The sequence below is a fragment of the Halichoerus grypus genome, chromosome 5 (genome assembly GCF_964656455.1).
Source record: "Halichoerus grypus chromosome 5, mHalGry1.hap1.1, whole genome shotgun sequence".
Lineage (NCBI taxonomy): Eukaryota > Metazoa > Chordata > Mammalia > Carnivora > Phocidae > Halichoerus > Halichoerus grypus.
The window spans coordinates 141,064,839-141,078,091 of record NC_135716.1 but is presented as its reverse complement, the minus strand read 5'-3'; positions in this window follow the sequence as shown (position 1 = coordinate 141,078,091).

Below are 13,253 nucleotides of genomic sequence, written 5' to 3'. Positions count from 1 at the left end.
GGAAATCATGCAGGGACCTGAAATGCCCTACCCAACAGCCCTAAAAGATTATAGCTCATGTTTGGGAAGCAAGCGCTATAAGTCTCTGCCACATCCTGGAGCTCAGTGGAATTTCTTCACAAATTTGTGAGTTAAGGGCCCTTGCCAACCCCATTTACAGATAAAGAGACTGAGGTTCAAAGAGGATCCAGGTCAGCAGCAGCTACATGTGCAGGGCATGGCCAGGCAAAGCACTTTGGCCTCAGAGCCATAGGCTCATACACAGGTGCTAGGACGAGTCTCACAGGTGAAAAGCATAGAATTTGGTAGGATAGGCTGGCTCTGCTACTTACTGATAAGATGGGTGAACTTGGGTGACCTTAAACTCTCCGGGCTTCAGTTTATCATCTATAAACTATGGGGGCTAGACTGAATGAGCTGGAAGGCCCATTCCAACCTGAACTTTCTTTGGCCTAGTAATCACTAGGCATCTCCTCAGTAGGCCCAACATTTAGTCAGTTCTCTATATTGGAACAACAGAAAACAAGTTATTTCAGTTTTAGGAGTGGAAATAAAATGGGTGGAGAAAGGACTAGATGGACTGCAACTGCCATTCTGTTCCCTTTCTGCTAGGTGGTTCTTGTGGACTAACCCTTTCCAGATTATTCTCAGTTTTAAAGCCCTAGGTTTGAGAATCAGATACAGACCCAGATCCAGTCCCGGCAGCAGTATTTACCAGTTGTGTGACCCTGAGCAGTTCGTCAACATTTCTGAGCCTCAGTTCCCTCATCTGTAAAACTGGGTGCTCCCCGGACTGTTGAGAAGATAAAGCAGGGAAGAGTGTGGGAAGTTGCTTGACACATAGTAGGTGCTCGATAAATGGTAGTCATTATTATTTGTTTCAATTTTTTTTCTTTTTTATTAATCCATTGCATGATAAAGTGACAAATGGAAGACCCTAGAAAAATGTGTACAGGTTTTAGATCTGGGATTTGCAAAAATTGCAAAGTATTTACTTTACCTCCCAGCGCCATTGTGCTCCTGTTAAAATACGATGTTCTGTCAAGTTTTCTGGTGTCCTGAACAATTGCACAAACGAGCTCAGTGGAGGTAGGCGGAATCAGGGTGTGTTTTCAGCAACAAGTGAGGCGAGGCGCTGAGCGGGTGGTTTTGAGCAGGAGGCCCGGGGAGTGACAGTGGAGGGGGAGCAATGCCGAAATGATAATATTAGAGTACACAGAATAATTCACAGCTGCCGGGTCACGCAACTTGAGAAGTGCCTCGGAACAGTCAACCCTTCCATGTTGTTGCTAAGAGACGGGGAGGTGGGGAGGTAATCATGCTTCTAATGAAAGAGAGGGGAAAAAATGAAGAGAGACAAACTTCAGATTTTGGAAATGATTTTATGGACTCCTATTCAGTGAATGCTGGTGACTTTGAAGATATTTATCTTATAAAAGAAACAAGGGTTGAGTCCATATATGGCTGCAGGCCCCAGAGAGACCACCGTTGACAAAGTCCCGGATCTCATGGAGCTTCCATTGGGTTCAGCCATCTTTGCAGCTGAGGGGACACTGGAGGCCCTGAGAGGGGAGTGATCTGCCTGAGGCCCCAAGGCAACCAACTGGCAAAGCTGATCTTAGGATCTGGGCTTCCGAGATCCCACACCAGGATGTTTTCCATCCACTACATTTCACAAAAGAAATTCATCTGTAGCAGATTCTAATGTTAGCTGAGACTTGGTACTTCGGCTAGAAAAACAGAGGTCCTCACTAGAGAAATATATGGAAATGAGTCCAAAAATGATTTCCCTCATTTCAAATGTCCCACTGAGAAATTTTATATTTATTCAGAGTCCCTGTCCTGCATTACTACATGCAGCTGAATGAGACTACAGGGCATGGCTGCGGGTGGGAGGATAGAAGGAGGTGGAAGATTTGGGTATCTCATCACTGCTGAAAATTAGCAAGACACAGAAGTCCAGAGGACTGGGTCCAGAACAAAATTCCGTCCCTTCCTACCCATACCTTTTGCTTCTCTGGGCTTCCTCTTTCCCACTTGTAGAATGATCTCAAAATTCTACTCTAGCTCTAATTTTATAATAAACCACCCAAGTGCCATGCAGGCCTGAAGGACCCCAAATATAACTTCAGAATGGTTTGAGGATGCACCCTGAGCATGAACTGCCTCTCATCTGTGCCTCCATAGTCCTGCAGGAGGGGACTGCCACGGTGCATGGCCCACTGTGCCTAGTGAGGCTGTCCCTGCCTCCCAAAATGCTTGTGCTGCTAGGGTGCAAGGACTGTGTCCCCCTCGCCTCTGCATCTCCCCCCAGTACCTATCAACTACCTGGCAATGGTGGGCATTTCATATGTTTGTAGAAGGACCTTTAATTGAGAAGAGGCAGGATTGGAAAGGGATTTCAAAAAAAGCTGCCAAAAAGGAGAAGCTCTTCAAAAGGTTGCTGTGATAGAGACTCAGACTGAGGCCAGAGCTAGTAAGTGTCAGGGCTCCAGTTCAAACCCAGGACTGCCTGACTCCTAAGCCTGTGTTGTTACCCCTACACCATCCTTCCGCACGTTCGCTTGTTTATTCAAGATGGCGGTGTCATCATCACCTGAGGTTAAGGCATAGACTGTGCCCAGACAGGACAGAACATGAAGCGCACTCGTCCCAGCTAATCCTTACTCATTCTTCAAAGCCTGGGTCAACTGTCACCTTCTCTATAATTTCCCCCAGCCCTTTGGGCAGAATTAGTTGTTCTTGTTTTTCTTACTGCTGTAACTTTTTCTCCCTAGGACACCCATCAGTCTCACTGCAGGATGACTCCCTTTGGAGGTCTTTTTTCTCCACCAGGCCATGACTACTTTGATGGCAGGGACTGTGTCTTATTTATCCCTCTGCCCCGAAGCTTGTTACTGAGCAATCAACACATGTTTATATAGAGTGATGGAATAAATAAATAAAGAATAATGAATGAGAAAACTATATTTCTTAGGGTCAAGATGGGAAATGCACCCAAGAGCCTCTCCTGAACAACTTCTTCAGGCAATCACAGTTAAACATTAAGGTGATAGAGGTTATTGGTGACTTACTCAAGGTCACGTGTTAAAAAGCAACACATCTAGGACTTCTGCCCTCTTTCTCTTTTTTTTCTTCCATTCAGCACCTCATAAGGTCGTCTGGCTCCAAGCTATGGCATTGCACACAGGTGGTTTTCAATAAAAATCTATGAGAAGGAAATGAATTTTGAAGGAGCTAAGAGGGTGGGAGTCTGACAGATGTGGGTTCTAACGCCGCTGGACACCTGACTGCTGGTGTGGTCTGTGGCAACTTGACCTCTCTGAAGCTCAGTTTGTGTAAAGTCCAAGAGGCAACACCTCCAACAGCCCCCTTGTAGGCTCTTCTATGGGAATCATTGGAAGGCATTATGATTAACCCAAATGAGAGGTAGGATGGAAGTTTCTGACACACCAAGTCTCTCACTGTCCTGCTTGATTTGCTTCGGAGCAATGGGTTCTTTTCCTTCCTTTTCTCTTTTGAAGGGCCGCCTTTGGCTGGATAACACGCAGCCTTCTGCCCGGACGGCGTGCGTTCGCCTTTTCCACCATATATCTACGGTATGTGGTTTCCAGCCTACTGAATAGCTAAGCCCATTCCTCACACCAGTCAGTTTGTGCTGGTTTGTATTTCTGCTCCTTGTGCTGCCGCAGCCCGAGGTAAGGCTGGGTCCTTGCTGCTTTCCAACGCACGCCTGCGGCCGGTCAGCACCGCAGACCTTTCTCGGGGCTGGCAAGGATTTCAGGCAATGGAGCCTGCGTGGGGAAATGGCTTCCGGTGTGAGGTGGCTGTGAGTCACAGACCTCACGGATACGCTGGGTAGGGAGCTGGCATATGCTGTCGGCAGATGCCCCTCAGAAACTCCGGTTGTTTGGCGACCTAGAGAGAAGCCGGCAGTTACGGGGCCCGAGCGGCAGCACCTCTGCTTTGTGAAGAGGAAGCTGTGGAGTCGTGGGCTCCACCACGTGCACGGTGGCTGTGTCCAGACCTGAATGCCCCTCTCATGACTCACCGGAAGTGAGTTCGAACACTTCACACAGGAAGATGACTCGCTCCTCCAGCAAGATGCGGAAAGCCTGAGGAAATGATTTGAAGTGCTTGAATATTCTCTTTCTTAGTCTGCTTTTCCTCTCTTGAATCCCTCCCTGGGAGCCTTTATGTGCAAACTGATCCAGTTATGGCATCCTTTGCACACCTTGGAGGAATTTTAATTAGTACTTGCGCCAGTTATGAGACTTCAGCAGCAGCTCTGGCCCCCTTCATGCCCCTGCAGCATTGCTGTGGAGAGGGCAGGTTTGTCAGAGCCGTGGGAAATAACACCATGAGCCTGTTGCTTTTACAACTGGAAATGAAGAAACATAGTAAAAAATAACAGCGCACAGTTGTCACGCGTCAGGCTTGAGTACGGGGCATTGCGGGTCCCTAACATGCCTGCCTGAGCAGGGGGACAGAAGTGGGAGAAGGTGGGATGGGGCACTGATGTCCAAGTCAGCTTAGGCGCAGGGCAACTTCAAAGACCCAATGGAGCAGCCAAGAGGGTGGGTCAGTTTGCTTTTCATTCTCAACAGTAGGTGTGCCTGGAGTGGGAACTCCAGAACCAAGCTGGGATTTGTCACCTTTGGGAAAGATCTGTCCATGCACAGCAGGTGTCCCACTGGCAAGAACAGACTCTAGAACCAGCCCCCAGGGAAAGGAGCTGAGAAAAGTCAGGCATGGTTCCAGGCCGTCAACCAATGTGCTGGGACAACAGCAGGCTCTAAGCTCAGGGAAGGGACACTTAAAGGCTAATCTTATGTGACTGGGGAACACAGCATGGTGTCATGGGGAGTGCATGACTTTGGACTTGAAGAGCTATAGATTTGAATCCCAGTTTTGCTACCTACTAGCTGTGTGATCTTGGGTGGGTCCCTTCACTTCTTGGGGCCATCTGTGAAATAATCCCTAGGGAAGCAGCATAACAACCAAGATTCATTGAAACAATGCAGGTAAAATACTTAGCATTAGGCTCAGAACACAGACAGCCCTCCATAAATGTTGGCTATTAGTTGGTCCTGGGATGTCAGGTCCTGGTCTGGTTGGCAGTGAAGGTGCAGGAAATAGGTCTATGTGGTGTGTGTTTGGGCAATGATGACCGTTTAGGGGATACTCTAGGGTGTCCCATAGTTTTCCAGTCAGCTGGATCTTGGTGTCCTGCACGAAGCTAGGAACTGCTTGGTCCTGGCTAAGTTAGCAGATTTCTGGTCTGGTGACATCTTCTGAGCCCTGCTGGATGGGCTGACAAGGCATCTGAGGTGACTTAGAGGTAAACTTCGCTGTACAGGCCTGCTTCAAGGACTGAGATCTGTGAACAGGAGAAGGCAGGGCTGAGACCGACAGCTTTACAGCTCAGAGAGTGTTTCCCCAAACACTTTCTTCTTTAGTTTGATCTCTACAGCTTGCACCACTAACGTTCTCTCTGCATGAGGAGTCAGAGGTCCTGAGAGGCTCCCTGCGTGGGAGTCCGTGCTGGTGCTGGGCTCTGGACAGGAGATAAAGCCATGCCCTATCCATGCGGCTACAGTGCTGTGCTGCCTTCCCCAACCCAGTAAGCACAGGGGTCTGCTCTGTAGGCTCCGTACTGGGGTGAGGAGAGGGGAGGCACAATGCATGCCCCTGCTCCTGCCCTTCTATAGATGGTAATAATAATTCTGGGGATGTCATCATAGTTGCTATTTATGAAGCACTCACTAAAAGGTGCTAAGTGCTTTACGTAGGCAATCTTATTTTTCCCACAGAAAAACACTGTGAAGAGGATTTCTTGAATCCATTTTACAGATGAGGAAAGGAAGGTTAATGAGGTGCCTGCAAATACACACAGTCAGAGAAGAGCTGGGATTTAAGCCCCTTTAGCTACACCTTTTTGTCCTTGATGCCATGTCACTTCCCTTCCTTCTTTGCTTAATTCTGCAGTTAGCTTAAGCCTAATTACATGTCAAAAAACAAAAACAAAAACAAAAAAACCCCAAACTGTGAATTGTGCACAATAGGATACTAGTATTAATATCTGATCCCTCTCTCACTAAGCTACTGATGAGCTTCTCAGTGGTCAGATGTGACCCATGAAATTGTTTCTGTTCTAGTTTGATTTGAATTTCTACCTTGAAAGTTACATAAAAACTTTGATGACCAGGGAGGACCATGGCAAAAAGCAGTGCCCCCTTTCTAAATGTTACTATAGCTAGGATTCATTCTCTTGCTCATCATCCCGCCCCTTTTTTTGAATAGATGTTTATGTTTCTGCCAAATTTTCTATTGAGTTATAAGAACCCTTTATCGATTAAGAAAACTAGTCCTCTTTATTTGTCATACATATTAGAAATATTCACCCAACTTTGTCAATGGTCTACTGGCTGCATACGTAGCATTTTGGGAGGCCATACAATAGTTTTGTATTATTTTTAGAAAAGCCTTTCACGTAAAGAGAAAAAGTAAATTATTTATGTATCCAAATCTTATATTTTACTTTATTCTCTTCCACTGATTTGTCAGTCTAGTATTTCCCAACCCTAAATTGTTATAATATTTACAGCTTTATAATGTATTTTAATATCTGGTAATGCATGTCTGTCTATCTCCATTGCCCCTTTTGGAAAAGCTTTCCCCTGGCTTCTCTTGCATATTTATTTTTTCTTTAAAAAATTGCACAAATGATTCACCCTTGTTATAGAAAAATGAGAAGTACAGATAAGTATAAAAGGAAAAGAAAAGAAAAGAAAAAATGGATAATAATAGCACCCAAAGGTTACTGATATAAATTTCTTGGAACACCTCATTCCAATCTTTTCCTATGTGTGAATACACACACACACACTCATGTCTTTTCTTTTCTTTTCTTTTAAGATTTTATTTATTTATCTTGAGAGAGAGAGAGAGGAGGGGGAGGGGCAGAGGGAGAGGTAAAAGCAGACTCCCCACTGAGCAGGACCCCGAAGTGGGCTAGATCCCAGGACTCTGGGATCATGACCTGAGCCGAAGGCAGCTGCTTATCTGACCAAGCCACCCAGGCATCCCAACTCATGTCTTTCCTAACATGAGTCAGATCATGCTCTTCTAGCAGATATACTACTGAAATCAGTATAACCATTGCTTAATTAGTATGCCCATTGCTTAATATACTATGTTTTATTTAACCATTCCTCTATCTTGGAGCATGCAAGTTATTTCTAATTTTTCACTCAAGCTATTTAATGCAATGTGAATGAATCCTTTGCACATTCCTCTAGCAAGTTGATCAACATCTGGTCTAAGATATTCGCTAGCATTCTGGTGTTAAGTTTGGGATGTCCCTATCAGCGAATCAGTATCTGCTCAAAGACTCCTTTCCCCTTGAAAGTTCCACTCAGAATTGCTGAATGTAAAGGAGACACTCGTTGTGGAGGAAGTTGGCACTGTGGTTAAGAGCATGAGTTTTGAAATCAGACAGAACCATGTGAATTTGGAGAAGTTGCCTGAACTCTGAGTATGTTTCCTCATCTGTAGACTGTGGATACGAATGGCTACTAGGAGGGTTATAGAGGGGATTAATGTGATTGTACAATAAAGTCCTTAGTGTTATGCCAGCACATAGTAAGATGTTCAGTCTACACAACATTGTGCTTCCTCCAACTACTCAACCACAGCTGCTCTCCCTCATCCTTATGAATTTTGCTGTTTGACAGTCTGGGGATGGAGCTGCTGAAGACTGAGTTATATCTTCAGCAACCTTGCCACGCAAACTGTGGTCCAGAACTAGTAGCATTTGTATTACCTGAGAATCTCAGAATCTGCGAATTTCAGGCTCCACTCAGGATTTATTCAACCAGAATCTGCACTTTTAATCAATCTCCAGGTGATTTGTATGAACAGTAAAGTTTGAGAAGGTATTGGTCTGACTATTCAGGATGCTAGTGGTGGTTTTGTAGGAGGCGTGGGGGTACAGAAGCATTTGACATCTCTGCTCTGGAATTCTCTAGTCTGGAATTTGCATTCTTTTGGTCTCAAACCCATCACTCAGTAGCAATGTGCTCTTCACAAAACTCCAGTGACCTTTACCACTGGGAGAAGCTCTATCTTCAGATTCAGCAGATATGGGTTTCAACCCCAACTTTGTTATCTGAAAGATTTGGTAGATGGGAGACATTGAAACAAATTATTTCAACTCTCTGAGCTCAGTTTCCTCACCTATGAAATGTGGACAAGGCACATTCCCTAAGATGTAATTAGAGATAAGCAGTGATAAAGTATTTAAAAAGCCTGTTACATCCCAGGAGATACAATGTGTATTTTGATACTGAAGACCTCTGAAGCTGAGCATGCATCTCAACTCCATGACCCACTTGGCCAGTCCCTTCCTCTCCTGGGACTTAAGTTTCACCATCTGTAAAATGGGCATTTAGGTCAAATAACCTCTGAGGTCTCCCTCTGCTCTAAAACTTGGCAACTCTTAGGCATATTTCAGTATGCATCTATGAATCCTAGTGGTAGCTCATGGTCAGAGAAGAGTTGAGACTCCCACCATCCTGACACATTATCTAAACTGTCTTTCATTCAGAGTCCTAATAAGCGGGTTAGATTTTCTATGTTTTAATGCATGTATTTGATTAGTACAAACAAGAGACTCATTGAAAGTGTTGGCAGTTATTAAATAGCTTGAGGCCATATACCTAAATGATCATAAGGTTGGTACTAAGATCTCCAAAGCTGGATTTTGAACCTCTGGCATGCTTGGGGCACATATGTGATACTGGAAGTTCTCTGATTTGAATTAGAAAGCTGTCGAGATCATCCAGACTGAAAATGCTTGACAGGAGGGGGGAGACAACAACCTGGCTTCCCATAATGGAGACTTACTAAATGATAGATGATTAATTAATTTAAAGTGGTTGAAAGTATCCCAAGTAATCCTTTTCTCCAGCCCTTTTGAAGAGAATGTAGGATCAGGAAAGTCAGAAATACACTCAAACTAACAGTTTGTACCCCTGAGAGAGAGAGCTAAACAGGCATGATTTATCACCCATTCATGCCTTCATTCTTTTGCTGAACCTTATGTGAGCACTATTACAGATAGACATTGTGCTAGGTGTTGGGGGATGGAAGATCAGATCAGGAATCAATTGGGAAATTCCAATGTACTCTTTGAGATGAGACATATACCCAAATAACTGTAACACAAGATAAAAACTATCAGCAGAGAGGGAATGATGAAATGCTTTGAACATGTATGGGACAGAGAGATTACTTCTGAGTCTTTCTAGCAGATGTGGCATCTAATCTCGGCGTTCAATGATTGGATTTTATTCACTGATTCAACAAATGTTTACCAGGAACCAGTTAACCACAATGCCTCATAGAAGATGTATTCAGAGTTGGTTAGTTATGAAAGAATGGTTTGCCAGTTGTCATCTTCTATGATTTGCTCTTCTTCCTCTTCCTTTTACACCCCCCAGTTTGGGGCCGCTAAACTAGTAGGCCACTTGGGGGATGATTCAAAGTGGTCATTGCTAAATGCTGGTGTCTCCAAGCCAGACAGACCTGCATTCATTCAACATACATTTATCAAGGAGATACTGTGTGCCCGACATTACACAGCGATGAGCTGAGGCACCGTGGGATGTAGCTTACTGTAGGCCAGTTGGAGAGAGAGATAGTGTCAGAGGATACATGTGGAAATGTGGAAATGTAATTGATGAGTGCCACAAAGGGAAGAAGGCTTTGTCTCTGAGGGACTTATCTTAAGGGGAGCTGGCCAGTTAGGGGGATGCTTGAGGTGTAATGCTTGACCCTTGACATGCTCAAAATGTGAGTGGAGTTAACAGGCAAAGAAGGAATACCAGTGCTCGAGGTAGAGAGAAGGCTGTGCTCATGGGCGACTTTCCCAAGGAGTTGGGGAGAGGAGAGCTGAAAAGAAGACAATGTGAAGTGATTCTGGAAGTGTAGGGGCCGGACTGAGTCAATAGTTTTGTCCTTAGTGTAAAAGTCATCAGAAGCCACTGAGAAGTTCAAGCAATGAAAGAGGGATGGCCATATTTATATTGTGAAAAGATCCTCCAATTTGCTAGCTCTGTGTTAAACTCATTGAGTTCATCTACCTTCTGGCTGCGACAACAGGAATAAACCCAAGGCAGGACAGAATAATAGATGGAAGGAAGCCAGTTAGAATGCTAGTGCTGAAGTTCAGAAGAAAGATGTTCTTTTGATCAGGGTGGTGGTGGCGATGGAGAGCACTGGAACCTCTGAGAGGTAAATAGGAGCTACATCAATAGTGTGGTGGGTAGAACATGAGAGATAAGGTGAGAAAAGGGTCAAGATATTGCCTAGATTCCTCTTTGCAATTGTAATTGGATGAATGGAGTACCATTCACTGAAATGAATCAATAGTTGGCTTCATCCCAGGACTGCCACATACAGTTGTTTGAGTTGTGCACTGCACAGGGCATCTGGCTGAGTAGGGAAGGCAGGAGCTGAAAGTCAGTCCATGCTCTGCTTGCCAAGCCATTCATCCTGAGTCAGGGCTATGCCTACCCAAGTCTGAGAAGCACCTTCTTATAATTTGCAAAAAGGAACCATCCAGTTGGCTGGATAAAAAACAATTAGGACTTTTAACTCGGCACTGCAGGAATCCAGGCAAGCCTGGATGGGGTGCTACAAGTTGAGGCTGGCTGGCTGGAGGTGATAAAGCCAGGAGCAGAGTACCTGAATGGTGGAGGCAGGGGCTGGAAATGTTGATGAAAAAATGGGAGAGTGCAAAGAACACCAAGTTCAGTTTATTTATCCTGCAGTGGCTGTCTCTGGCCTTTCCTGGACTCCTGACCCACAGGGAGGGATCCTGCCTGTGGCTCACCCTTCCTGTTATTTCTATGCTTTTGTTGGATGCCTTTGATGGGAGTAGATATGGAAACGCAGATTGTCAGAGAGCAGAAGCAATTGAAGAACCACCTAGTTCTACTTTCTTGTTCCATAGGTAAGAGCATGGAGTCCCAGGGGAAATGGAAGTCTTGTCCCATGTGCCCATGCTGGAACTAGATCCTCAGTTTCCTGACTTCTCACATCTTGCTGAATCTTCCCTCTAACAGGAAACAGATTGAGCTTTTGCAAGAGCATAGGTATTGAGTCGGGTCAACCTGGATTTGGGTCCCCACTTGCTATTTCTTTGCTGTGTGATCTTGGGCAGGTTACTTAATCTCTCTGAACTTGTTTTTTTCACCTATAAGATGGAGATAAAAGCAGTCTCTTTGAAGAGGGGGCCGGGGCAGGGGGCGCGGCGTGAGAATTAATGTGAAGGCTCCGGGACAGTGTCTCTTCACAAGTCGTGATCCAAACCCCATTCTCCACTTCTATTAGCTTCTCCAGCCCCTGTTCCTTTACCTACGTTTTCTCTGTTCCTGAGAGTTTGTCAGAGATCTACAGAACATGTATTTCTTTGGAAGGTCTTTGTGTAGCACTACATAAATTCAGCATATCAAATAAACCCACTCTTGAGAAATGACTCTACATTTCCCTCTAAACTTGATTTAGGGGTTCTGATCCCTAAGATGCCAATGGCAACTGAACTCTGCCCCCTAACCCAGCCCTCTCTTTCCCCCCCAATGATGACTCTTTATGGATTTCAGGAAGCGCCATGTGAAAATAACACCTTGAAACCAGAAGCAAAAAGGAACTGGAAAGGCTTCTGCAGGAAGCAGAATATAAAGAAGGTGGAGGGTGGGAGCTCAAAAAAATAAGCAATCACAGGGAGGTTTTGTTTTCTCTTTCAAAATGATTTTCGATGGCACATAGTTACTTGTATTTGTTCCCTGACTTTGAGAGGCTGACAAGTAGCCGTCTCATTTTAAATATCTATTGTTACTCCTGAGGTTTTATGCAGAATAGAAAGGATTGTTTTGAACAGTTTCTCATGGACAAGTGGAAGCTGTACTCTTGCTACAGATGATTCATCCAGGAGAAGCGATATATAAACAAGGCTGCCTGCTTGGAAAGCGGATGGGAGGGCGAAGTATTTCAGACGGGCTTTTCACTCCTGTGCCAGCTAATGAGAAAAGCGAGCTCTTGAAATAGCAGGGGTGCTGTGGAATGGAGATGTCAGAAAGTTTTAAAATCTTGCATCTCAGAGTTAATATCAAAGCAGGCATTTCTCAAATCTCAGACGAAGCCCAGTTGCTTTCTCACAGTCATGGTGTATTGACAGAGCCTGGGCTCTGGGAGCTGATGAGGCTGAGCAGGCTAAGGCGAGACAAGCACCCAGGGCACAAAATTTTAGGAGGCATCTACTTGTAGAGTCCTATAAGGGCACGGTCAGCACCTGCATGACCCTGAGCGTGAGTGCCTCCTTAAATTTTGTACCTCGGGGGCTTCCCTTGCCTCATCTCATCCAGGCTCTGGAACTGAGTTAGAATCAGATCTCTGTCACTTATTGGTAGCGTAACCTTGGAGAAGCAATTGGAATTAGGCTTGACTGTAACAGAAAAACCTCAAACAGGGGTGGCTTTCACAGGTAGATGCTTATTTCTCTATTACAGAAAAATATAGAGCGATACAAAGCAGGGCTAACATCATGTCTCTGTTCCATAAAGTCACCAGAATCTAGGTTTCTTTTAGCACACTGTCCTGCCGTTCTGGTGTTTTAGTCTTCATGATCCAAAAGGGCAGCCTCCAAGGTTCAAGATGGAGACATCCATGTTCCAGGCGGCAGGATGGAGGAAGGTGCATGAACCATGTGAACACATGACTAATTTTAAAAATCAATAGACTTACAATTACAAAAATGTAGACCAGACTTAAAAAAAAAAAAAGAAGTAATACAAAAATAAAATTTTTTATTTTTTGGATTGTTAAACCACTTGTAATTGTTATTTCTATCAATGTCCCTCCAAATTCCCAACATGAGCATCAAGTTTATTATAATTAGGCCACGGTCTTGCTCCCTGCAACTGAAAATGTTTCCAGGAGGACACATTCTTTTTTTTTTTTTTTTTTTTTTTTTAATTTTTTTATTGTTATGTTAATCCCCATACATTACATCATTAGTTTTAGATATAGTGTTCCATGATTCATTGTTTGTGCATAACACCCAGTGCTCCATGCAGAACGTGCCCTCCTCAATACCCATCACCAGGCTAACCCATCCTCCCAACCCCCTCCCCTCTAGAACCCCCAGTTTGTTTTTCAGAGTCCATCGTCTCTCATGGTTCTTCTCCCCC